This window comes from Leguminivora glycinivorella, chromosome 14, assembly GCF_023078275.1.
Source record: "Leguminivora glycinivorella isolate SPB_JAAS2020 chromosome 14, LegGlyc_1.1, whole genome shotgun sequence".
Taxonomy (NCBI): Eukaryota; Metazoa; Arthropoda; class Insecta; order Lepidoptera; family Tortricidae; genus Leguminivora; species Leguminivora glycinivorella.
The window spans coordinates 1,900,900-1,925,369 of record NC_062984.1 but is presented as its reverse complement, the minus strand read 5'-3'; the positions used below and the strand labels follow the sequence as shown (position 1 = coordinate 1,925,369).

Sequence of the window (24,470 nt, the reverse complement as noted above, 5' to 3'; positions counted from 1 at the left end):
TCGTCCTCCCTAGGGATTTATGATATTTCTACTACCATGTTAATTTTTTTATATATTTATATATTGAAAATATAAAGAAAGAAAAGGTTTTTCAAATCGCTCTGAGAAGTCGAAACTTGCCTTCACTATAGGTATTATAATTACGTTGTACGATTTTTTTTTAATTCTTTTTTTTTCTGTAATGTAATTCTAAAGTCTGATCCCCTTATAAAACGTTCACTAAAGTTATCAAACCGATAAAGTTCGTTTGTCCTTTTCTATCACACCAATACGAGAGGGACACACGAACTTTATCGGTTTGATAACTTTAGTTAACGTTTATTATGAATGCTAAGGAGGTGAGCACGTTGGGTGTAACTTTTACATACCTTCTATGTACTTTTTTATACTACGTCGGTGGCAAACAAGCATACGGTCCGCTTGATGGAAAGCGGTCACCGTAACCTATGGACGCCTGCAAGGAGTGTCACATGAACGTTGCCAACCCATTAGAAACTTGTACACTCCCTTTTGCTGTGCATTGCACATTGGACAGCATTAGCTTATATTTCTACACTTTATTTATCTGTAGGTATATCTGTCTACATCATACATTTCCTTATATTTTTCTGTTGATACATACATACACATACATACATACAATCACGCCTGTATCCCATAAAGGGGTAGGCAGAACACATGAAACTACTAAAGCTTCAGTGCCACTCTTGGCAAATAAGGGGTTGAAAGAAAACGAAACTGTGACATTGCAGTGACAGGTTGCCAGCCTCTTGCCTACGCCACAATTTAACCCATATCCCATAGTCGCCTTGTACGACACCCACGGGAAGAAAGGGGGTGGTGAAATTCCTAACCCGTCACCACACAGCGTCTGTTGATACACCATTCATTAACCTCACAAAAGCCATGGAAACTTCCGCCATTACCCGCCGGCGTAATGGCGCAGATAGCGGATAATTAGCTCCACAAAGCTTTGATTTATTCACTTGTTTTCCACTATGTTAATGATATCTGCCGTTAGGGACAGGAAAATGTACGGTGCTTGCAGGCGTATGGTTTTTTTTTGACAATACAAGCTAAAATGGGACTGGGCTGGACACGTCTGCCGCATGCCGAGTGAGCTGTGGGCTAAGATTGCCACAGAGTGGCAACCCGGCCTAACGCGAGGATCCGGCAGACCCCGCCGGCGATGGCGGGACGACTTGGATTGCTTCCTTAACAACTGGCCCGAAACTGCCCGAGATCGGGAAGATTGGAAAAAGAGGGGGGAGGCCTTTGCCCAGCAGTGGGACATAACAGGCTCCTAATAATAAAAAAATACAATACGGAACGATATTGGTAGCCCCACTTTTTAACCCCCGACGCAAAAACTACGGGTTGTTATAAATTCACGTGTCTGTATGTAGTGTCTGTGTGTCTGTCTGTGGCATCGTTGCTCCCGAACGGATGAACTGATTAAGATTTAGTTATTTTGTTTGAAAGCTGAATTAGTCGGGAGTGTTCTTAGCTATGTTTTATGAAATCGGTCAACTAGGTATGTCGGGGGTTTCTTCAAAATTTTAATTTTGTGGTTACATTTTTAGCCCCCGACGCAAAAACAACGGAATTTTATAAGTTTGACGTGTCTGTCTGTCTGTCTGTATGTGCCTGCGGCATCGTAGCTCCCGAACGGATGAACTGATTAAGATTTAGTTATTTTGTGTGTTCTAAGCCATGTGTGGTCTAGTGGTTGAGACGTTCGCCGTGTAAGCTGAAGAGCCGGGTTCGTTCCCCGGCTTGGCTGCCAGTGAACCTGGATACGTGGTCCTATATCTATCTCTATTGGTCTTCCGTATTGGCGCGACAGAGCCAGACTGTGTTTCTATCGTTGTATAGCTTCAACGATTGTCATTTTAGTTAGGCAGGCTAGTCGCTTTCTTTTGTGTATCATGTCTATTTAAATTTATAAACGTCATAATTTTGTTGGTCTGATGTTTAAAATAAGATGTTTACCGACAATGCTATCAGAATCAATGCAAACTTATCTTAGACTAACTCCATTTTTAGGGTTCCGTAGTCAACTAGGAACCCTTATAGTTTCGCCATGTCTGTCTGTCCGTCCGTCCGTCCGTCCGTCCGTCCGTCCGTCCGTCCGTCCGCGGATAATCTCAGTAACCGTTAGCACTAGAAAGCTGAAATTTGGTAACAATATGTATATCAATTACGCCAACAAAGTGCAAAAATAAAAAATGGAAAAAAATGTTTTATTAGGGTACCCCCCTTACATGTAAAGTGGGGGCTGATATTTTTTTCATTCCAACCCCAACGTGTGATATATTGTTGGATAGGTATTTAAAAATGAATAAGGGTTTACTAAGATCGTTTTTTCATAATATTAATATTTTCGGAAATAATCGCTCCTAAAGGAAAAAAAAGTGCGTCCCCCCCCCCTCTAACTTTTGAACCACATGTTTAAAAAATATGAAAAAATTCACAAAAGTAGAACTTTATAAAGACTTTCTAGGAAAATTGTTTTGAACTTGATAGGTTCAGTAGTTTTTGAGAAAAATACGGAAAACTACGGAACCCTACACTGAGCGTGGCACGACACGCTCTTGGCCGGTTTTTTTTATATTGGGGGACACCTTACACAGAGCAACCTAGCCCCAAACTAAGCAAAGCATACTAGGGGTGCTAGGCGACGATATACTTATATAGATAAATACATACTTATATGCATTCATAGAAAACATCCATGACTCAGGAACAAATATTTGTGTAATTTCAAAAATCCTTTCTTAGTGCTCCTCTACACCTTATAAAGAACCTACATGCTGAATTTGGAATCTCTAGGACCAGCGGTGTCGGCTGTAGGTTGCTATGTCAGTCAGTCAGTCAGTCTTCTTTTATTGTATACTAGCTTTGTCCCGCGGCTTCGCTCGCGATAGAAAGAGACAAAAAGTTGCCTATGTCACTCTCCATTCCTTCAACTATCTCCACTTAAAAAATCACGCCAATTCGTCGCTCCGTTTTGCCGTGAAAGACGGACAAACAAACAGATACACACACTTTCCCATTTATAATATTAGTACGGATGGATTTAGATTTTCCATCATCAGCAAATTGAATGAACTAGGTATAAAAATGACTTGAAGCCATCTTGAAGCTATTAAACCCCTTAAACCTCAGAGTCTCTATCACGAGCTTGTGACGTTTTAGAATACGTTACTCGATATCGTAAACGTCACGGGAAATGTCATTAATTGTATGATGGAGAAAGTGAACAGCGCACGTTACTAGAAACCAAAGAGGATCGAGTATCATAGAGAGTTACTGTCAAAGTAAAATGTGTAATCACAGTGCATAGACTGCCTTCTCTTGACACAGGCTTAAAACTTTTGAACCTTAGTTTTGACAATTTGGCTCATATTCTTAGGCAGCGTCCACACTCATGAGACGCATGTCTTGCCACGCCGCCTGAATGTAATTCAAAAAACGTCTCCTCAGTACATTTTGCAAAGGAAGGACGTAAGACGCGCCCCAGGCGTCGTGGCGGCGGCGTGGCGGCGGCGCGGCGTGCGCCGCGACGCCTGGAGGTTTTTTTTTTCATGATCGCGGTAACCAAAGACAATATTAAGATAGATCTAGTAAAGTAATTAATTTGGATCTTTTCGCGACCTACCCGTACTCGTGTCTACTATCGATAAATTCCTAAAAAGTCAAAAACCCTTGGTAGGAGGCCCAGTTATCTCGGTAACCTACAAAATTGAGCCGACACCGACCGATAAACGTCGGACAAGCAACAAAGTTAAGCCAATATTCTGCTGGATAAAGGTTACGGCACACTTAACCTTCGCCGTTCTCTAATATACTGTAGTAATTTACAGGGGGAAAAACCTTTACTTTTGAAGTCTAGCCTAATAACATTTGTTGGATTTACAAACTAGGAGAAAATTTCTTCAGTAATCACGTACTACGAGATACTTCGTATAGCGGTTAACGGTCATGAATAAACCTTCGTGAATATCAGCTGACACTTCGTCGATAGGCTAAAGAATGGCAGCCACCGGAATACGTAAAAAAAATGTTAATTCAGCCATCTCCTTCCGTTCCATACTTTGTCATATGAAAGTTTAGAAGGTATTATAAAAACAAATAACGTTGGTATTGCGGTGGAAAACCTCATCTGGCGGTTTAGCACAACTGCAATAACTGCTTCAAGTCTTGCTACGTAAGGGCCTGGCCACATGGGCGCGTTGCGGCGACGCACCGCAAAAATTCTGCGTTGCGTTGCCGCGCCGCCAGTTTTTGCGGCAGGAAATCTGCGGCGCGGCACCGCGACGCAAGAACTCGCGGTGCGTCGACGCACCGCAAAAACTCGCGGCGCGGCACCGCAACGCAGAATTTTGGCGGCGCGTCGCCGCGCCTCGATAACTATACACAGTGCAGAACTTCACGATCAGTCTTTATCCAGACATGGATCCCATTACGCGCATTCTGCTCTTGCTCGTATTACGGAGGCGCTTACAAAAAAAGGAGACGAAAAGAAGATGCTGGGTCAACCCATATATATATAAAATGAATAATGGCGGAACTCATTTTGAAAGGAAATATGCGGCATTAAAGACAAGTGAAGTGAAGTTCAAAGAATATTTCAGAATGACAATAGCAAGTTTCGAAGAACTGGTCTTTAAAATCTCACCTCGAATAAAAAAACAATATATAAGGTCCTAATTTATTAGTTGCAGATATTTTAACACATGATACTTTACATTAAAATAATTAACTTTAAATATAAATTAAGAAATCTTTTCATGTAACTTTTTTTATTTCATTTTCCTAACAAAAAAATTAATTATAATTTCGTCTAAACAAAATCATCATGTGCATTATCACATGTCACAATAACACTGTCTGTCATGTCAACAATTGTTTGTTGTAAATGTCGTAAAGGTTCGGCGGGAAAACTGCACATGTCATTGAAGTGGCCAGTTACAGTTGAGTGGTACGTAAAAGAGGTACTAGAATCTGTTCAATGAGTTTTCATTTAATAATCACATAAACAGGGTGTTTTTACGTAGCAAATTTGTTTTTCCGTTTTCTCCAAAAAAACATCGTAAAAGCTATAATGTTTCACGGTTTAATATACTCCAGAGACCGAGTACTATCACAGAATATATAATAGTACAAGTACAGAAGGCCCACTGCTTTGATGTTCACGAAATGCCGTGTGATAGGCTAGTAGACATTCCTACACGTTGATCACGTAGACAACGTAGTAGTGATTGAATACAGATAAACCACCTCTCCATACGATAAGGGATTGCCTCTCAGCACATAGGTTAACTGTATATAAACTATAAGCACAATGTAACTTGACTGGAGAGAGTTAGGAGATAGGTTAAAGACATTACATCTATACACCAGAACTAACTAGTGTTTCCATCAACCATCTCCCAGGCTCTCAGCCTATTTCATGGCGACCGTGGCTTTGTGACACCGACCGTGACGTAGAGAGTTGCTTTGAGCACTTGGAAGCATGGACGACGAGGACGCAGAGGATGATGCGGATAGCTGGATGTGTCGAGCACCAACGACGGGTAGTTTTTGGTGAAAATGGACTACCAAGTTATTCTCCGTGTACCAACCAGTGCTTTTATCACGGCGAGATTGGTTATGGCTGGAGCGTACTGAAGATGACTACGGGATTTGGCGATGGATTGGAGTCGGCACCAGCCAGGCACCAGGCAGGCGACTCGGCGAATACAGCACGTCGAGCGCGAGCGGCCAAATAGGTGAAGTCTTTTAACGTATTGTATATTTTTTGTGTCTAGTTACTTATATTAGTTGGGATAGTTAGGATTTTTATGATTTTGTCTGTTGTATTTTATAATTAAATTTTTTTTAATTGGTTTGTAGCTAGTTTAATTTTCTGTTTTATTTTCGGTTGTTAATTTAATTTTATTGTTACTGTTGATAGATATATTAAGTTAAACGATATTATCGTTCTATAGGTAAATTATTATTATTATTATGTATTCATTTGTGCATGCTCAAACTACCATCAATGTGTGAGTCAGCAAGGTCGAGGACTGATGTAGTTCGAGTAAGCAATAAAAATGGATGCATATTTTCTAGGTCAGACGGACTGCGTAATGTCAATGTTATGACGTACGTATGGAAGTGAGTTAATTACTTAAATAATAATATTCGTTCGATGATTCGCTCATCAGATGAAATTAACCGGACATGACGATTAAATACTTTGCCTTTGGTGCTTAACCAGCCCGAGGTATTAAATTATTGGAAAGATATAATACGAGATGAGTTTTTTAATATTTTATGATGGATGACAAATGTTTCATATCATTGATAATGATATTTGAATATGAATATATTATAATTAATACTCTATAAGTAAATTACATAAATCAAGATTCTCCATGGACGAAGGCACGCCAAGACGTAGCGTCCCGAGACTTGGTTAGGATATGTATATTTTTGTGAAAGAGTAAGAAAAAAGATGAGCTCAAATAAGATGAAGGTACGTACATAATATGTTGTAAATGTAATAATTTTTTATAGAGGATTTTACGCGCGCGAGAAACCAAAATGGATTCATTTACCAAGGTAATAAAAAAAAAGGACATGGACATACAATACCGATCGGGAATTGGGAATAATGGTTTTGACTAAATGATTTGAAAAAACTGTAATACCAGATATGACATCTTTAAAATATTTTTTGTTAACTTTAGTAAAGTGGTTATAAGTAGGTATATACTAGATTTGTTATGACAAGTTTTGTGACTTGACTAATTGGTAGATTAATTAAATTATATAATAAAATACATTTACTTTAGGTATGTGATGTAAGATGATGAGTAAGAAATTGTTAGTTAAAATGTAAGCTTAAATCCCCTAAATGCAACTGTACTTGACACATTAGCCCCTGTGTCGACCAATAAGTGATTAGAGGTATTATTAGTATAATGTATAATATTAGCTACTGTATCTTAAATTGGTTTTTAAATAAGTATGCCTGTAATTACGTAGTGAGGTTACAGTTATTAAAATGTTTTGACTTATGTGCGAAATGGTAAAAATGTTAAATGTATAAGCATAGGACTAAGTTGTATTATAAATTACCTTAAGTTTCTTTCGGGGGGAGGGAACCCCTTACCTTTTCAGGGGAGGTGTGATAGGCTAGTAGACATTCCTACACGTTGATCACGTAGACAACGTAGTAGTGATTGAATACAGATAAACCACGTCTCCATACGATAAGGGATTGCCTCTCAGCACATAGGTTAACTGTATATAAACTATAAGCACAATGTAACTTGACTGGAGAGAGTTAGGAGATAGGTTAAAGACATTACATCTATACACCAGAACTAACTAGTGTTTCCATCAACCATCTCCCAGGCTCTCAGCCTATTTCAGCCGCCTTTTTAAATACCTACAAAATTCTTACAAAGAAACGAGCCACACGTGCGCGGCGTCCGGTGATAGGGTTACCAATGGATCCAAACGAATTAATACTCACATAAAATGTTATACTATTATATTCAAGTCTTGGGTATTTTCTAGTTATATAATTATACTGTATTTATATATTTTTGTTCAAGTTCCAACATCACAAGCCTTATTGAACTTTTCCGTGGGAAGTAGATCTGTGTAAGAATGTCTTATGGTTTGGTATGGTCTATCTTATTTAATATATGTCTATTTAAGTAAGTATTATTAGCCATTCCACACGCGGACGTCGCTTAAAAAACCTGACGACGTAAAGTAACAATAGAAAGTGCGAACGTGCATTCCGTGAGAACGCGCGCCACCCCTGAGTAGGCCGCGAACTCGCGGCCGCCAGGATGTACTTGTAGCGCGGCGATAGAATCACGGAGTGAGCCGCCCCTGGTACTATCAGCTGTAAAAATATCTGCATCTAATAAATTAGGACCTTATATATTTTAAAAACCTGTCGGACCTCTGGAGATGCTGGGATTAACTAAATATGCCGAATACCGAATATTTACCGAATATTCGGCCCATCTCTAATGTGGACGAAGGACGAAAGGACAGCCTTATAGACAGCAGGCAGGCAATTATAGTCGCGCGATAAATGATAAAAATATCAGGCCGTCCCTATCGCACTATTTGTAAGTGCGATAGGGACGGCCCGATGTTTTATCATTTATCACGCGACCATGATTGCCCTGCAGCTTCTTATTGCTATCGGTGTCGAGTACTTATCTAAGTTAGGTATCTATTTTAAATATGACGGTGTAATTGTGTGCAGTACAGTACCTACAAAAAAAATGGTACAGAAATTAAAAATAATTACAGTACGCTGAACCAAAATAATATATTACTTACAATACTATATATCATATCATTTTCCTCAGAGCATTTTTCCTGTCTTTGTGTATACTACCTACGGTTGGCAACCCTACACCGCTCAATGTGGCATTTGCACGATACGGCAACGTACCGCGGCGGCCGGCCGTGTCGCAGTTGTTAGCTAAGCTACCCTTGTGTGCGTGCGTGATGACACGATACGCTGGTTGTTCTTTTAGGTATTTAAGTACTTTTAGGTGTTTAAGTACTTTTAGGTATTTAAGACGCTACAGGAGCGAAAATGGAAAGGAAAGGGAGCCCTTTCAATTTGGGAATTTTAGTTAAATATTACAATGTTATTAACTAGATTTATCGAAAAAATTGTCCATTCAGAACAACTCAGTTAAAAGATATTGCGAAAAAAATCTTTAAAATCGAGGTTCCGCTCTCGACTGTTTCCTCCTTCAAAACTTATTTAAACGGAACGAAATTTGAGAATCTGAATAAAAATGAAATAATCTGTGTCGGACCGTTTAGATTTTTTGGACAATTGTTACCGATCTTGAGTATCCCTTTTTCGAGCCATATTGAAAAATGCCGTTTTTAGAAATTTTTCATTGGATCTAGCATCTTTTAAAATAAGAATAGCAAAAAATATCAAAACGGTCCGACTCAGATAAAAATAATAATAATCTGTGTCGAAAAAATCATTGCTCTATCTTCAAAAACCAAGGAGGAAATAGTCGAGAGCGTTTGTATGAGCGTTTGTCGAGAGGGTTTTTCGAACTGACCTGTATCGTATAGTCTTAAGAAATCTGATTTCAAAGGTTTGGGTAGGAAATCTAATCATCAATATTATTGCAATGTAAAATTATTTTTTTCTTTTTTCTCCGTGTTTTCTAACGCGCTTATTTTTAGGAGGCGGTTTTTTTTTCGTGGTTTGTTTAAGGTACACATCGACATGTTGTAAACATTTTTTAGTTTTTCGTAAGTTAGTCGTTAAAGGTGGTCTACAGCTAAAATTGATCTACGACAGAAATGATCTGTACATATTAAAGTAAGTAGGGAAGAAAACCGCCATGCTGAAGTGTATTTGTGCATGCCACGTCTGGTCTGTCGCATGCATGGTGAGACGACTTGGACGCCTTTATGAGTGACTGCATCAACTGCATGGCCGGAAAAATAACACCAGAGGGAGTTGAGGAAATCAAGGGGAAAGGCCTTTGCCCAGCAGTAGGGCACTATAACGGGATAATTAAAAAAATCTGTACCAGTTTAATTTTAATATATTTTTAAGAAATTTTTGTACTAAAATGTAGATTCTAGCGAAAAAACGTACCTAGGTTTTTCCAGTTGAACATTTTTTTTAGCTGCAAGCCACTATTTACGATTTAATCGATTTAAATAAAACTTGCCTACTAAATTATCCATTTGCATATTGATCGTAGCGAAAACACGTACGAAAACGACGTACGTTTTTCTGTTTTACTTTTTTAAAGGCACAGGTCACACGTTTTTCATCAAATCTATGTCGTACCGTTTAGGTTTTTTGGCTAATTTTTACCAATCTTGAGTATCACTTTTTTTGCGCCATAATGAAAAAGGCCGTTTTTGGAAATTTTTGATTGACTCGAGCGTCTTTAAAAATAAAAATATCAAAACGTTCCAATACAGATAAGATTAATAATTAATAACAATCTGACTGGGAGCAAATCAAATTATTTTATTGTGATTTGTTATTTAATAACCTAACAACAAAATTAAAATTTTGAAAAAACTCCCGACCGCGACATAGTGGACCGATTTTCATGAAACATGGCTAAGAACACTCCCGACTAACTCAGCTTTCAGACAAAAAAACTAAATTTAAATCGGTTCATCCGTTCGGGAACTACGATGCCACAGACACACACACACACACAGACAGACAAACAAATAGACAGACAGACACGTCAAACTTATAACACCCCTTCGTTTTTGCGTCGGGGGTTAAAAATAGTCTTTCGCTATATCGTAATGCTGCAAAGGAGATAGGAGGTGCAAGCACTAATTGTTGCCTTGGGCCTTGTCGTTTTTTATTTCGTGTATGATGTCTATTTCAATTTATAGAATAATCTGTGTTGAAAAAATCAGTCTACCTTCAAAAACCAGGGAGGAAATAGTCGAGAGCGTTAGTATGGAAATTGAACCGTCCTGTATCGTCTTAAAAATATAATCGATTGTCGATTTGGCCCCGCTCCCCAGCTGCCAGCTTGCAGACCTGAGGTTGACTATGATAAGAGAAGCATCTTAGCAGGTTGCCTCAAGGGCCTACTCCAAAATCCTGCCAGATTTCCGTCCATAGTCCATAATAGTGCGTAATTTTATTTTCACGAATTTATCGGATTCGGATCGGACGTAGTTCGAAAGCGCTCTATTTTTAACGTAGGTACCTATCGTCATATTCAGATAGAACGAATATTTTCTTTACCTATGTATTTACAAATTGTCAAATCTTTTGGGAATTACATAAAAGTCATAAAATTATTTATTTAATTAAATTTTGAAAAAAACCCCCGACCCCGACATAGTGGACCGATTTTCATGAAACATGGCTAAGAACACTCCCGACTAACTCAGCTTTCAGACAAAAAAAAAAAATCTAAATCGGTTCATCCGTTTGGGAGCTACGATGCCACAGACAGACACACACACAGACAGACAGACAGACAAACAGACAGACAGACAGACAGACAGACAGACAGACACGTCAAACTTATAACACCCCTTCGTTTTTTGCGTCGGGGGTTAAAAATGTTATTGTTTAAATCTACCCATCGATGTACCCATTGCGGAAATATAAATTAGAGAGGCACTCCATAAATGTCAATAAACCCTTAATTGCATGATTTTACTTTCTTTAACAATTTACAGTTATATGACACCATGGTGGTATATATGCTGAGCCTGGAAAAATACTGAAAAAAATCTATCACCATTTTTTAAATATGAAACAACGTAACTAATAAAAAAAGATGATTTTTAATAGCATATTGAAAAATTCGAATATTGCTTAGTATTTTATCGTGAAAAACTGTACTAAATCTACTATTGATTCAATGTTTGTGATGCTTGGAAAAAAAACCATCACCAAGTAAAGAAGGGTTAAATATAAACGACACGAAGTTTAATTCGAACACAACAGTTCACAATTGCGAGCAGCGGTTACGCACCGCCAGTTTTGGCGGCGCGGCGACGCGCCGCAAAAATTCTGCGTTGCGGTGCCGCGCCGCGAGTTTTTGCGGTGCGTCGACGCACCGCGAGTTCTTGCGTCGCGGTGCCGCGCCGCAGATTTCCTGCCGCAAAAACTGGCGGCGCGGCAACGCAACGCAGAATTTTTGCGGTGCGTCGCCGCAACGCGCCCATGTGGCCAGGCCCTAAGCTATGCTAGGCCGCCATCGCCATGTCCAATTAACATGTTGTACCTATAAAATATGCGCATTATCATTTTCTGTCAACAAATGTGCAAGTCACCTAATATATTTCTAAGAAATGAGCCGGAATTCAAAATCTAGAACATTCCACTGATACATGAACATACTGAACATTGCACTGATTGACTTACATCTATTCGTGGATTAGCAAAGGAATGTTCTAGATTTTGATAAGTCAACGTTTAATTCCGCAAAGTAAAGCCTGATTCCGTAATGATTTGGAACCAGAATTGTCCGATCAGTACAACGTCCGACTGCTACAGTGTGCGGTGAGCTTAAAGCTTAAATAACCGGCGAACCAGGATCCGCTTAATTTTCTATTACCCGCCATCTTGTCTCGGACGCCATTTTGTGTTCAACCCGAACCGGGCCGTGTTTTAAATGAATACGTTTACTAAACTGATTTAAAAGGATTGCGTAACTAGGGGTTTTATAATGGTTATTGGTTAGTTTTGAATAACAAACTTCCTGATCGAGTAAACAAAAAATATGAGTCATAATTTCTATCTTTAAGGCCATCAATTTTTAAGGCTGGTTCACATCGTAAAGCTATTTTAAGATGACATTAAAGTACAAAGAAGTAAAACTTAATTAAGTTAATTAATTAACTACATTAACTAAAAATGTTATCGACAGTGTTGTGTGTCGACAGAGTAACATCCCTAGTGCGCAAACAGTTCAAGTTGATAATCAAAACCAAGTGCGAACTTAGTTCGAAAAACTCGCGCGGCTGTCAGAAGGTGTTAATGTCATTTCAAGCCAGTCTTCTCCGAGACCACGGGGACAACGCCGTCCATGAAACGTTGGAGGTCAGTTTAATATCTAGTCATACGCGATTAAGTTCCGATTTTAAAAATAATTATAACAATCTCCCCTGTTAAAGTTTGGATAGTTCTTTATCTATTGCGATATTGCACAACATTCTAATTTCCACGTTTGTTAATATATTTTGAGCTTTAGCCCAATCGTCAGGTTTAAAATCTTGTAAAAACTAAAGACTAGTTCCACAAGCAGCTTGGTCCGGTGACAAAGCAAACAGTGCGGAACCTCGGTCTTTGTCAATCGAGATTCCCCTAATTAGTACGAGGTGCTGGCAACTTAATTACTAGCTACTAGGAACAGAGACAGATTCAAGTAAAGACGGTCAAACTTCTATGTCTTTCCAGCATACTCATTCAAGTCCACTGATGTGTATATGTGTTTCTTGTCCTGTTATTCTGTTAAATATTATATTAGGCAGTGTCCAACAGTTACCTACGTTTCTCCCGACAAAAAACCATTTTCATTGTACTAACATCATCATCATCATAAGGTCTGGTACATCTTGACAAATAATTTACAGCATCAGAATGCGAGAGGCAACTCCTCTCGTGATTATATCTTGTACAGTGAGATGCAAAATTGCATGAAGAAATTATGAATGATTTATTTATTGATAAATTCGCGATGCACTTTTGCAGCTGATAGTACCTATCCGCTTATTATCCGATTATTGAGGTCCCATCGCCGCCGCCGAGGAGACAGTATTGCGCTTCACAGCTAAGTCTTGAAACCAAGTGTTGTCGTATGTACTTGTGGTATCAGACCTGGGGGGTTACCATGACGTGCTAAAGCCGTTCAGTTTAGGTTGAGAGAGAGGGACGGATCCATGTAACTGCTATAGCTGTGTCCCTTTCTCTCAACCTACACTGAACGTCTTTAGTACGTCCCCTGTACTAACATGCATCGGATTTTTTTCATATCTAAATCTAATATTTGGCGTATCGAATATGGCCGATAACCATTGAATGCGCTTGGAATTTCACAAGGAAGGCTTGTGTAGTACATGTACTGATAGTACAAAAGACACGATTCCCTGCACTGTACTAGACCGAACTACTCCCAAATGATTCTGCTCTCTAGTACATTTAGTACACACACACGCGCAACAGAATGGGAGCGAAGGGAGCAAAGAGCCGAGGAGTGACAATGACAGCAAAGCGATCCGTTTGATCCAACCGAACTAGAACCGACTGACTTGGACCGAGAGCGCGCGAAAACGGCCAATCAGCTCTCGACTAGTACGAGCGAGCGTTACTGTACGCCATATGCACAATTTGTCTCTCGCTCTCTCGGTGTACTACTGTACTAAATGTCCTAAAAGGACGAACTAGTACACTTCGGACATCGTACTAGTTGGGAGTGATCTTAACGAGCAGGCACAACTCTATCCGACAATAAAATTGTCAGGTAACCAAACTGTATTATCTATTAGTCTCTTTACCTTTACTAACTGCACCAAACGGACAAAGATTGCCATCAAACGGACGTATGTGACTAGTTCTAAACTATGATCGCACTTTTTAAATACCACATAGATGGCTGTTAAAAGAGTTAATAGGACGAAAATTAAAAAAAAATCGACGTTTTGTTCTTTTTACAAGCGTTGCCTTTTATAATGTTGATAAGCGAAAGTATTTAATTGTTCGTTGGCGTTTGACATTTTAAAAAGTGGAAAATTGTTTTTCCTTCTAGGAATTAAGGTACCGGTTATAAATTACCTAACTCATTATCAACTTTTTATCGGACCGCCGCGGCAAGTACCTAAACATAAGTTTATTTCGGGTACTAGACGATAATTAGCATATTACGATACAAGTGCGGAAAAGGAAGTTCAAAACGAGTAGCGACAAATTAACACACGACCGAAGGAAGCGTTTCAAATCGACACAAGTTACGAATTTCCTTTTCGCACGTGTATCGTACAACGGTTTTCAGTGCAGGGTACGTAGCCGAATGGCACAAACGCTCACGAAACGAAAAGCTCGTAGATATCTATCTCTATCGCTCTTGCGTATTGGCGCGACAGAGCCAGACTACCTTTCGCGGCGTTTCGTTTCGAGTCGCAGAAATGCCATTCGGCTACGGCATCAGATGGCCCCCTGAAGTTTCGACTTCACAAGAAATAAAAACCACTTTGCGCACTAGAGCGGCCGAAAATCACCATCTGTAAGTACTGAAAACGTAATACAAAAACGTCAAACACACAATCCTCATTTTTAACATGTCCATTGAAAAAAACACATGTTAAAAACATTTTCACCTAACAGACAGACATTTCAAAACTGCAACGCTGCTAGCGATTCACAGCCGTCGACACAGTTGACAATCTGACAACGCATGACAACGCATGACAACGCCAGACGCCGTCGCCACGACAACGCATGACAAGTTCTAACGTGACGCCTGTCTAGCTAAACTCGATGTGTGAGGCCATAGATGTAGAAAAATATAGACGGAAGATTTAATATACTTCTAATGAAAATCCGCAACATGGCGCGTAGTAATTTATATATTTCTGGTCAGCCTTTACGTATTTATATCATACTAGCTTTTGCGCGCGGCTTCGCTCGCGTTAGAAAGAGACAAAAAGTAGCCTATGTCACTCTCCATCCCTTCAACTATCTCCACTTAAAAAATCACGTTTATTCTTCGCTCCGTTTTGCCGTGAAAGACGGACAAACAAACAGACACACACTTTCCCATTTATAATATTAGTATGGATTCGTAAAACTATTATTTTCAACGACCAAAATTTGTTTTAACACTTTTAATGAATCCCAATACTTCAAAATCCTCTAGAAATGAAATTCAGTATTCAAAACAGTGTATCAATCAGACATTCAAACGCATTCCAAATTCAAAAAACAATTTTCACAAAGCTCTATGTCGATACTCCGTCAACGCAAAATCAACTTTATAAATTACTTAATACGGTTTTCATTCCGTTAGGGTTTTAAAGAGATGTGAACTTGCGAAAATTAGCCAAACGGATTGGTAATTGGACCCTCAATTGGTAACCGACACAGATCTCAACAACTAGATGGAGCATTCAAGCCAACTCATAGTCACCACCAGATATATAAGTTTTTGTGGCAATAACGAATGTTTAAATAAATAAGATAGTTATCGTTAAGTCATCTGTCATCTCATCAAACATTAACAATTTTACTTCTAGTCGGTGTCAATCAACGAAAATTTTCAACAATCCAAATAAATTATAATCTCTTCATATTTTGCGATTTCACTCGCGAAGAAAAACAAAACTTACAAATGAATTCGATTTTACTAGCTAAAAAAAATTCCCAAAATCTGCCAAACTGCCCATTACTCAATTGCGCTGCTAAAATCATAGTATTTGTGCTTATGTCTGATGATCACGCGTTCTTGGTAAACGCTTCATAATGCGGAGTCTAGAAATGTAGTCTGTGGTATACGTAACCGACAAGCGGCAACCAATCAAGATTCAAGTTTTCATGCTCGTTCTTGCGAATCGTTGTCAAATTAACGGATTTCACACTTTTATTTAGTTATTCATATTTTTTATTAGTTAGGATTTTGGAATTTCTTTTTGTCTGTTAGAAACTAAAGGTTACTTTAAATAGTCCCAGCACGCAGTTTTAGAAAAAATACTAAGCTGATACTTTAATTTTTGCGTGCAGCCAGGTGGGCGAGCGTGCTTCCACCGTGCACCGTCTGAGCTGTGAGCAGGGTTGCAAATAGAAAAAAAAAACAAATACCGAGCACCATCGTTTTTTTTCTAAATATGTTTTTTTTTTCAGATGGACTAATAATTCGACAATAACGGTTTTTCGTGAGTTGTAACGTAACATGTTCCAATAACAATAACGTACATTTTATTTCGATTAAAATTCAGTATGCAAACGTTAATCGGGGAATTCCCGATGCGGCGTGCAGCGTGGAGAGGCGGTGGTGTTGCCAACAGTAAATAATGATAACAACCAACTACAGATTTCGTAAATGTTATAAGACCAGAAATCAAAGTTATTTGATTAAATTCGTTTAATAGTTGACATTAAGTCTAAAAAATCAATATTAAATATATTTCATGTTTTAAAGAAAATTGACTGACTTGGCAATCGCATGAACATGAAACAATTTTGTCAACGGTGAAAATTGCGATTGCCAAGTCAGTCCATTTTCTTTAAAACATGAAATATATTTAATATTAATATGGTCGTTATAAGATATTATTAGGTTAGCTATAGGTAAACTACGTAATAACTTACGGCAGAAGGTATTTTAAGTAGGGACTGAATAAATTAACCGACTTGGTATTAAAGGGATCTCAACTCTTTTTACGCCAGAAGAACTGAGTTGTGAGACTTGGTGTTTTTACAAGTTTTGTTTTTGATGGGATTTAATTTTACTTCTACCTCAGAATTTTGCGTTTAAAATTAAATAGCGTTACAAAGTAATAAAACAAAATAGGATCGAAAAGTGACTGAACATTAAGATGGTAATAGACAATTAATATTCATAATTAAACTTTGTCTGAAGACTACCAACTAAACAAAATAGGTACTAAATTTAATGTTGTTTATTAGGTTGAAAAGCTTTGACGTGAGTTTAATGTGAAAAGTCGGTAAATTCAAGCTAGACTGATTTATTAGGAAAAACTAAAACAATTCAAGGATTATTTCAACAACTAGGGAATGAAACTAATATTAAAATAAATATGAAAAAATTAAATAAGTCGTTTGGCGATCGGTCTGGCCTAGTGTACATACTAGGCCAGACCGAGATGACTAGCTAAGCCTGGGTTCGATTCCTAGTACAAGCATTTATTTGTGTGCTGGGCATTTATAAACACTAAACACACACATTTAACTGAAATAAATAATTATTGGGGACACCTTACACAGATTAACTTAGCCCCAAACTAAGCAAAGCTCTATGGGTGCTAAGCGACGATGTACAAATAGATAAATCGCTATTACGTCGTCGCCTAAATAGAATATTGTCGTCTGTTTTTATTTGTGTGCGTATTGTTTTATTTTCTAGTTTCACAGTGTCTTGGTTTTCTTGGTAACTTATTTGAATAATAAATAAATAAATAAGTAAATAAATACATACTTATATACATAGAAAACATCCATGACTCAGGAACAAAATATCTGTGCTCATCACACAAATAAATGCCCTTACCGGGATTCGAACCCAGGACCGCGGCTTAGCAGGTAGGGCCACTATCGACTGAGCCCAGACTGGTCATCAAAAAATGAAAAATGAAAAAAAAAACACCCCTCCGCCGTCAGGACTCGAACCTTGACCGACCAACGGTCGGACGAACAACATGCAATGAAATATTGTCTTTACGTTCCATGTAGTGGGTTTGGAAGTATCGATTTTTGGCCGCAACAACTCGAGAGGACTGTAAAAGGATTTCATACTACTTTTCAGGCCACATGTTTTTGAACGTCGGCTCCACCGACAATTACATGACATCTGGTTCTTGAAGTGTGTGTGTCTGTTTGTTTGTCCCTTTTTCACGGCAAAACGGAGCGACGAATTGCAATTGCAGTGGAGATAGTTGAAGGGATGGAGAGTGACATTATAGGCTACTTTTTGTCTCTTTCTAACCCACACTTCCCTAAAAGGGGGGGTGGAAGTTTGGATGCAGGATTTCGCAATTTAACGTGAGCGAAGCCGCGGGCAAAAGCTAGTTCAATATGTTTTCAATAATATTACCGTTTTATCAAAACTAAACGCTCAATCAAGACTGAAACCATAACAAACTAAATTGCTACGAAATCCATCCTGTGATTACTTAAAACATTGGCCGCAGTTTTGCCGGCCTAGCCAATATGACAATCGTTGACGCTACGTGGCAATCGAAATGCAGTCTAGCTCTGACGCTCCTCTACAGAGTACGTAGCCAAAGTCATAAATGCTTACAGATGTGTTGCCTAGGTATTGATTTTCTTTCGTATTTTCCCCGAAAACTTCGTATTTGTCATGCTACTTCAGTCAAAATCGGTACTTCTTGTACTGAGACCGCTGAAATAGGTGTTTTGAGTTAAGAATCCCTTCTGTGACCACAATTATACTATGAAATTCTTCATAAGTAAACAAACTATTAACTATTATGATCCGCTTAAAATGCTTCTTTGAGCTTTTCACTGCTGCCTCCCAGAAGCTCCCAAATGTAGGAGAATAGCTAGGCTAGGGATATATCTAAAATCTATACTTTTGGACTGCAGAATCTTCATGTTCCATAGAACTTAACCTACACGATCGTGCATTTTCGTGAAAATAGGATGGAAAAACCGACGATGGAGCCAGACTGCATTTCGAACAGCGCCTAGCGTCAACGATTGTCATTTCGGCTAAGCCTAAGATTGATAGGAAGAGCTAGCTACGAAACGCTTACGAAGCGTAAATTATAACGTTGGCTAGGCACCCCGTTCCGCTAGAAGATTAAAAACTGTTTATTCACATTGCATAGGATTGCTTGTTAGCTCTAAAAACGAGGTAAACAAATATCATCTCAATCTCGCCCGAAATAGATTACTATTTGAACAAGCGTTTCAATGTTCTGTTTTAACTACAAAAATGTTTATTCTCATTGCAGAGGAGTAGATAGGTTTTTGGGTCGTTTACTGGCCAAAATTAATGATTACAAAAAAGAAGTTAATTCTAGATAGTGTTTAAGGATCGCACTGCTCGAAATACGGTGATGTACCGTAAACTTAACGAGCATCACGAATTTAATATTATTTAGTCATTGTTCGCTTGCCAAAGAAACGCTGGTGGCCCAGCGGTAAGAGCGTGCGACTGACCAATGAGTTTTTCGAAAGTAATGTGCGAAATGTCGCTTAGCACCCATAGTACAAGGTTTGCTTAGTTTGGGGCTAAGTTGATCTGTGTAAGGTGTCCCCAATATATATTTATTTTATTATTTATTTAATGTCATTTGATAGCCAGTCGCTTTTCGGTGAAAAACATCGTGAGGAAACCGGACTAGTTCCAATATGGCCTAGTTGGGTTGAAAGGTCAGATGGCAGTCGCTTTCGTAAAAAGTAGTGCCTACGCCAAATCGTGGGATTAGTTGTCAAAGCGGACCCCAGGCTCCCAAATGCCGGGATAACGCAGAGGATGAGTCATCATTCGCTTGCCCTTATCCCAGTCACTTGGGGTTGGCGCGGCATGTCGTCCTCATCCATAAGTACATCTCTATCATCCGTCATCCCATCATTAACTTTTCATAGAAAAAAATATCATCTGCTCGATCTCACGTGTGAAATTCTTTATCTGTGTAATGGACTAATAAGGTGGTGCCATCTGTCATAACCTTTGAGTGTGCCTCCTCATTGTGGCGTAGGCGAAAGGCTGTCAACCTGTCACTGCAATGTCACAATTTCCATTCCTTTCAACCCCTTTTTCAAGAGTGGCAATGAAACTTGAGTAGTTCATATGCTCTGCCTACCCCTTTATGGGATACAGGCGTGATTATATTTCATTTATTTCATGCAAAACCATGGTTACAATACAAGAGGTGTTACATATATATATATATATATATATATATATATATATATATATATATAGATAGATAGATAGATAGATAGAATACTCTTTATTGGCACACCTCAGCAAGAGATACAGAAAAAAGATACAGCGGAGACAAAACAAATGATTATAAATAGAGGCAGACAACAGGCGGTCTTATCGCTAAAGAGCGATCTCTACCAGACAACCTTTGAAATATATATATATATATATATATATATATATATATATATATATATTTTTTTTGTGTGTATGTATATATTTTTTATATTCTAGCTACGATATATAAGCTTAATAAAGCGTAAACGATTGTTGGCTAGATCTCAGAGTTGTAGTTGAATTGCTAAGCACAATCCGATATTATTTCGCGGTTGGCTTGCGCCGAGTCTTTTGTAACGAGTTTATGTCGCTTGTACTTATGCTAAGTTTGTACACTTTGCTTTAAAACGAGAGTTTTAACTGTCATTTTATCGTGACTAAGACAACTTTGTGTGTTGTGTTTAATTACGTAACAGTAAGAGCATTTTTATATTGTCTAATATTATAAATGGGAAAGTATGTATGTGTCTGTTTCTTTGTCCGTCTTTCACGGCAAAACGGAGCGACGAACTGGCGTGATTTTTTAGTGTTCCTTACCAAAAAGGTACCATATTTCACACTCCGTCTCTTCAACTATCTCCAATTAAAACACCTAAGGGTACTTTAGTGTGTTTTAATAGGAGATAGTTGAAGAGACGACGGAGAGTGAAATATGCTACTTTTTGTTTCTTTCTATCCTACTTACTACTCGTTATAACTAGCAATAAATAAAGATAAATTTATTTAACTCATTAAAAATTAATACAATTAATCCTTAATTACTAAAAATTACACATAATTCTACCAAGTAAATAAATTAAAAATTACAAATTAAACTAGGAATAACCTAAACTACTTACTAACTAAATCCACTCCGAGCCCAACACGCTCGCCGTGTTGCCACGTTGAACCGCGTCGGACAACCTTTGCAACAGGAACGACCCGGAGCGAGGGTCGTGACCAGCACGCTCGCACAGCCTCCCGCCCAATTCCCCGATAAAAGCTTTGGCCTCTGCGCACCAGCAGCCAGTGGTCTCTACGGAAAGAGGGACAAACACATACTTGGAGAGGAGCGCCTACTTTTCCCGCTTTCGAGCCGCCGCCGCTTCAGCCGCTGCCCCCGCCGAACGTACGTACGGTGCCTGAACCACTCTGCCATCGGCCAGCGTGTTGGGCTCCTTTGCTTCGAGAGGGACTCGGTACACGAAGGCAAGGGTCGAAATTTCCAAGTACCTATATGACATTTCCGAAGGCTCGTGGCGCCCTCTACTGTCTCTGAGAACAGTATGTTTCGACCTCCTAGCTGAATCAACTCAGGTAATTACAAGCTAGCGAGGAGAGATGGCGCTGCCCTTAATACTTTAAGAACTAATTATTTTGTCATAGAAAATATTTTAATTTGTATTTTTTAAGTAGTCACACTACTTTTAATTAAATAAATGTCATTTACAAAGAAAAATACAAAGATAAAATATTCAATGCTTACCTGTTTCCTATTTAAAAACAAATCAGATCGAACAATTGTTTCTAGAGGTAAGTATAGTCACGTTTTGTTATAACACTTATAACCCGTGTAAAGCTGGGACGGATCTCTACTTATTATTAACACCACACACGATTCCTTCTTATTACCGACTTGCAACGCATCTCGATCGCGCCATGTAACACAATTACTTAGGAGGAAGGCTTGCGGGAAGCGGTGTCAAAGAGACATAAAATTACATCAATTTGTTAGAATCAGCGCCGAAAAAATTATATATGGAAGGACATTTATTACAGAAAATGATTTTGGAGTGAAATCGTGACAGTAAGGCTCGTTATACGGAGGAAGTTGAAAGAATTATTGACGACTAGCTTTTTCCCGCGGCTTTTACCTTTCTTGTGACTTTATCCGTCTAAAAATGTAAGCACCCTTCAAATCAGGGTAAACAGGCATCTTCTGGGCGAGCTCACTCCATCCACAGAGAACCTCCTATAGAGTGGCAGTCTTGTATATTTGGTTCGCGATACGAGTCACCAGTGTTTGGGGTGCGAGGAGCGGGCGGGGAATGTGTTAAGCGCGCTGTGATTGGCCGTTTCAAGGACGGCGGGCAGTCGCGCCAGATGAAAAGGGACAGAAGTATGACTGTCCCTCTACTGACGCGTAAGTGGCCAATGTAAGTTGACCTATGCCGGCTCTGAATAAATTATAAATATGACTTATTTGTGGAATGTAATGCCGTCTGTTTTTAAATTTGAGCTTCTTGTTACCTTTCCACACCATTTCACACTACAGGTGGACATCTTTAAGGCATCAAAATACCCTTTTCCAATTTTTTTGTGCGAAAAACACGCGCTGCTTTCGGGTCTGTTACTTGGTCGATACTGATCGGGCACGGCGAGCGCCCGCGCTTATATCAGTGCAAATACTAGGAAGGCTGGCGACCGCGAGTCGTCTTGTAATAGATGTCTATAGGGGTTGGTCTGTGACTCCATCGTACCACGTCTAAAGGCCTTTGGCTGGTCTGTGGTCAAGAGTAGGCCCATTCATTATAAGAAAAAAAGTTTTTGCAGCATAATCAAATTAAATATCAAAATGTTATACTGCAATTTATAGGATGTTATACTCGTACTGCGTAAGTGGAAAAAAGCGGTACGGACACTATGTCATAAGTGGCTGTAGGCTATGGACATCTGGGTACATAGCCGAATGGCGAAACGCTCACGAAACGAAACGCTTGTTATCTACCTCTATCGCTCTTGCGTATTAGCGCGACAGAGCCAGACTACCTTTCGCGGCGTTACGTTTTCGTTTCGCGTCGTAGAAATGCCATTCGGCTACGGGGCCTGGTATCCTACTCGTCAGCGCTAATAAATAATAAAAAAATATAATATTATAGGACATTCTTACACAGATTGACTGAGGCCCACGGTAAGCTCAAGAAGGCTTGTGTTGTGGGTACTCAGACAACGATACATATAATATATAAATACTTATATACATAGAAAACATCCATGACTCAGGAACAAATATCTGTGCTCATCACACAAATAAATGCACACAATAAATGGGATTCGAACCCGGAACCGCGGCGTAGCAGGCAGGGTCACTTGACTACCGACTGCGCCAGACCGGTCGTCAATAAATTCGTCAATAAAAGACCTTTAAATAAACTCTAATTCCATGACTTCCTCTCACAGGTGTCGTAGAAGTCGACTGTGGGATTAGGGTTCAATAATGGTATGGGTACTATCTCGTTTTCTTTCAACCCCTAAAATTCCTAAGGCAATGGAATTTGAGCCGTTTCTTGTACCCTGCCTACCCGTTTTGGTAATACAGGCGTGACTTTACAGTATGTCTATTAAAGCATCATTTCACCAAACTTGCACCCAAACATCTTAGGAATTCATAATTAACGACAAGATAGTCTCTATTCATAGATCGCAGAATGATTATAGATAGCTGATGCATATTCGATATCATTGCAGATTAAATGCAGGAGCAATCCAATCAAACCGCGTCTACATGATCCGGCCGGCGTCCAGTGGGGGAGATATTTGAGCATTTCTTTTTTTTTGCCAATAAAAAAATGTTGATTGTTTTAGGAAATTTTAGGTCAATTGTACTCAGAATCATGAGTACTTTCAATCGCACTGGGAGACAAAAAGTGTCCCAGAATTTCCATACATTTTTGTTACTTTCCTCTTTTGTTACCCCATACAACATGTACGGAAAATGGTAACAAAATAAGAAAAAATCGTATGGAACAATTTTATTACCTACTAGGATTGAAAAAGCTGGTAATTCTGAGTAGAAATGGCAATTTTTTTTTTTCAAAAATATCACACTTCATAAAAGTCGCAAAAAAAAAAAGAAATGCTCATTTGGAGATTTATTATCATACTTAACCAAGATACAAAAGCTTTCAGAGATAACATACACTAGAGAAATTTCGACGGGCACCTCGGCGGTCGAGGTGATGTAGCGGTTTATCAAGTCAGCCTTGTTAGCTGGAGACCCGGGTTCGATTCCCGGCTTCGCCACCAGTGGGCTTGATCGCTTTTTCTTTAGTGTATGGTATCTATTTCAGTTTACAAGATACAAAAAATATAAAAAAAACGATATAGACGCGGATGCTCCGGCTGTGGAATCCCTGCCTAGGTATTCCCGATGAACTACTGTATGGCGTATGTGATTCTTAAAACCAACCTAACCACAAAATTAAAATTTTGAAAAAAACCCCGACCGCGACATAGTGGACCGATTTT

General features: G+C 38.9%; 1 non-coding gene across 1 annotated transcript; it reads left to right on the top strand.

Annotated features, from left to right (window-relative positions):
• Positions 1-24,171: 24,171 nt before the first annotated feature.
• Trnat-ugu lies at positions 24,172-24,245 on the top strand. Its single transcript has one exon. It is a non-coding gene; the product is annotated as a tRNA-Thr (tRNA).
• The last annotated feature ends 225 nt before the right edge of the window (positions 24,246-24,470 follow it).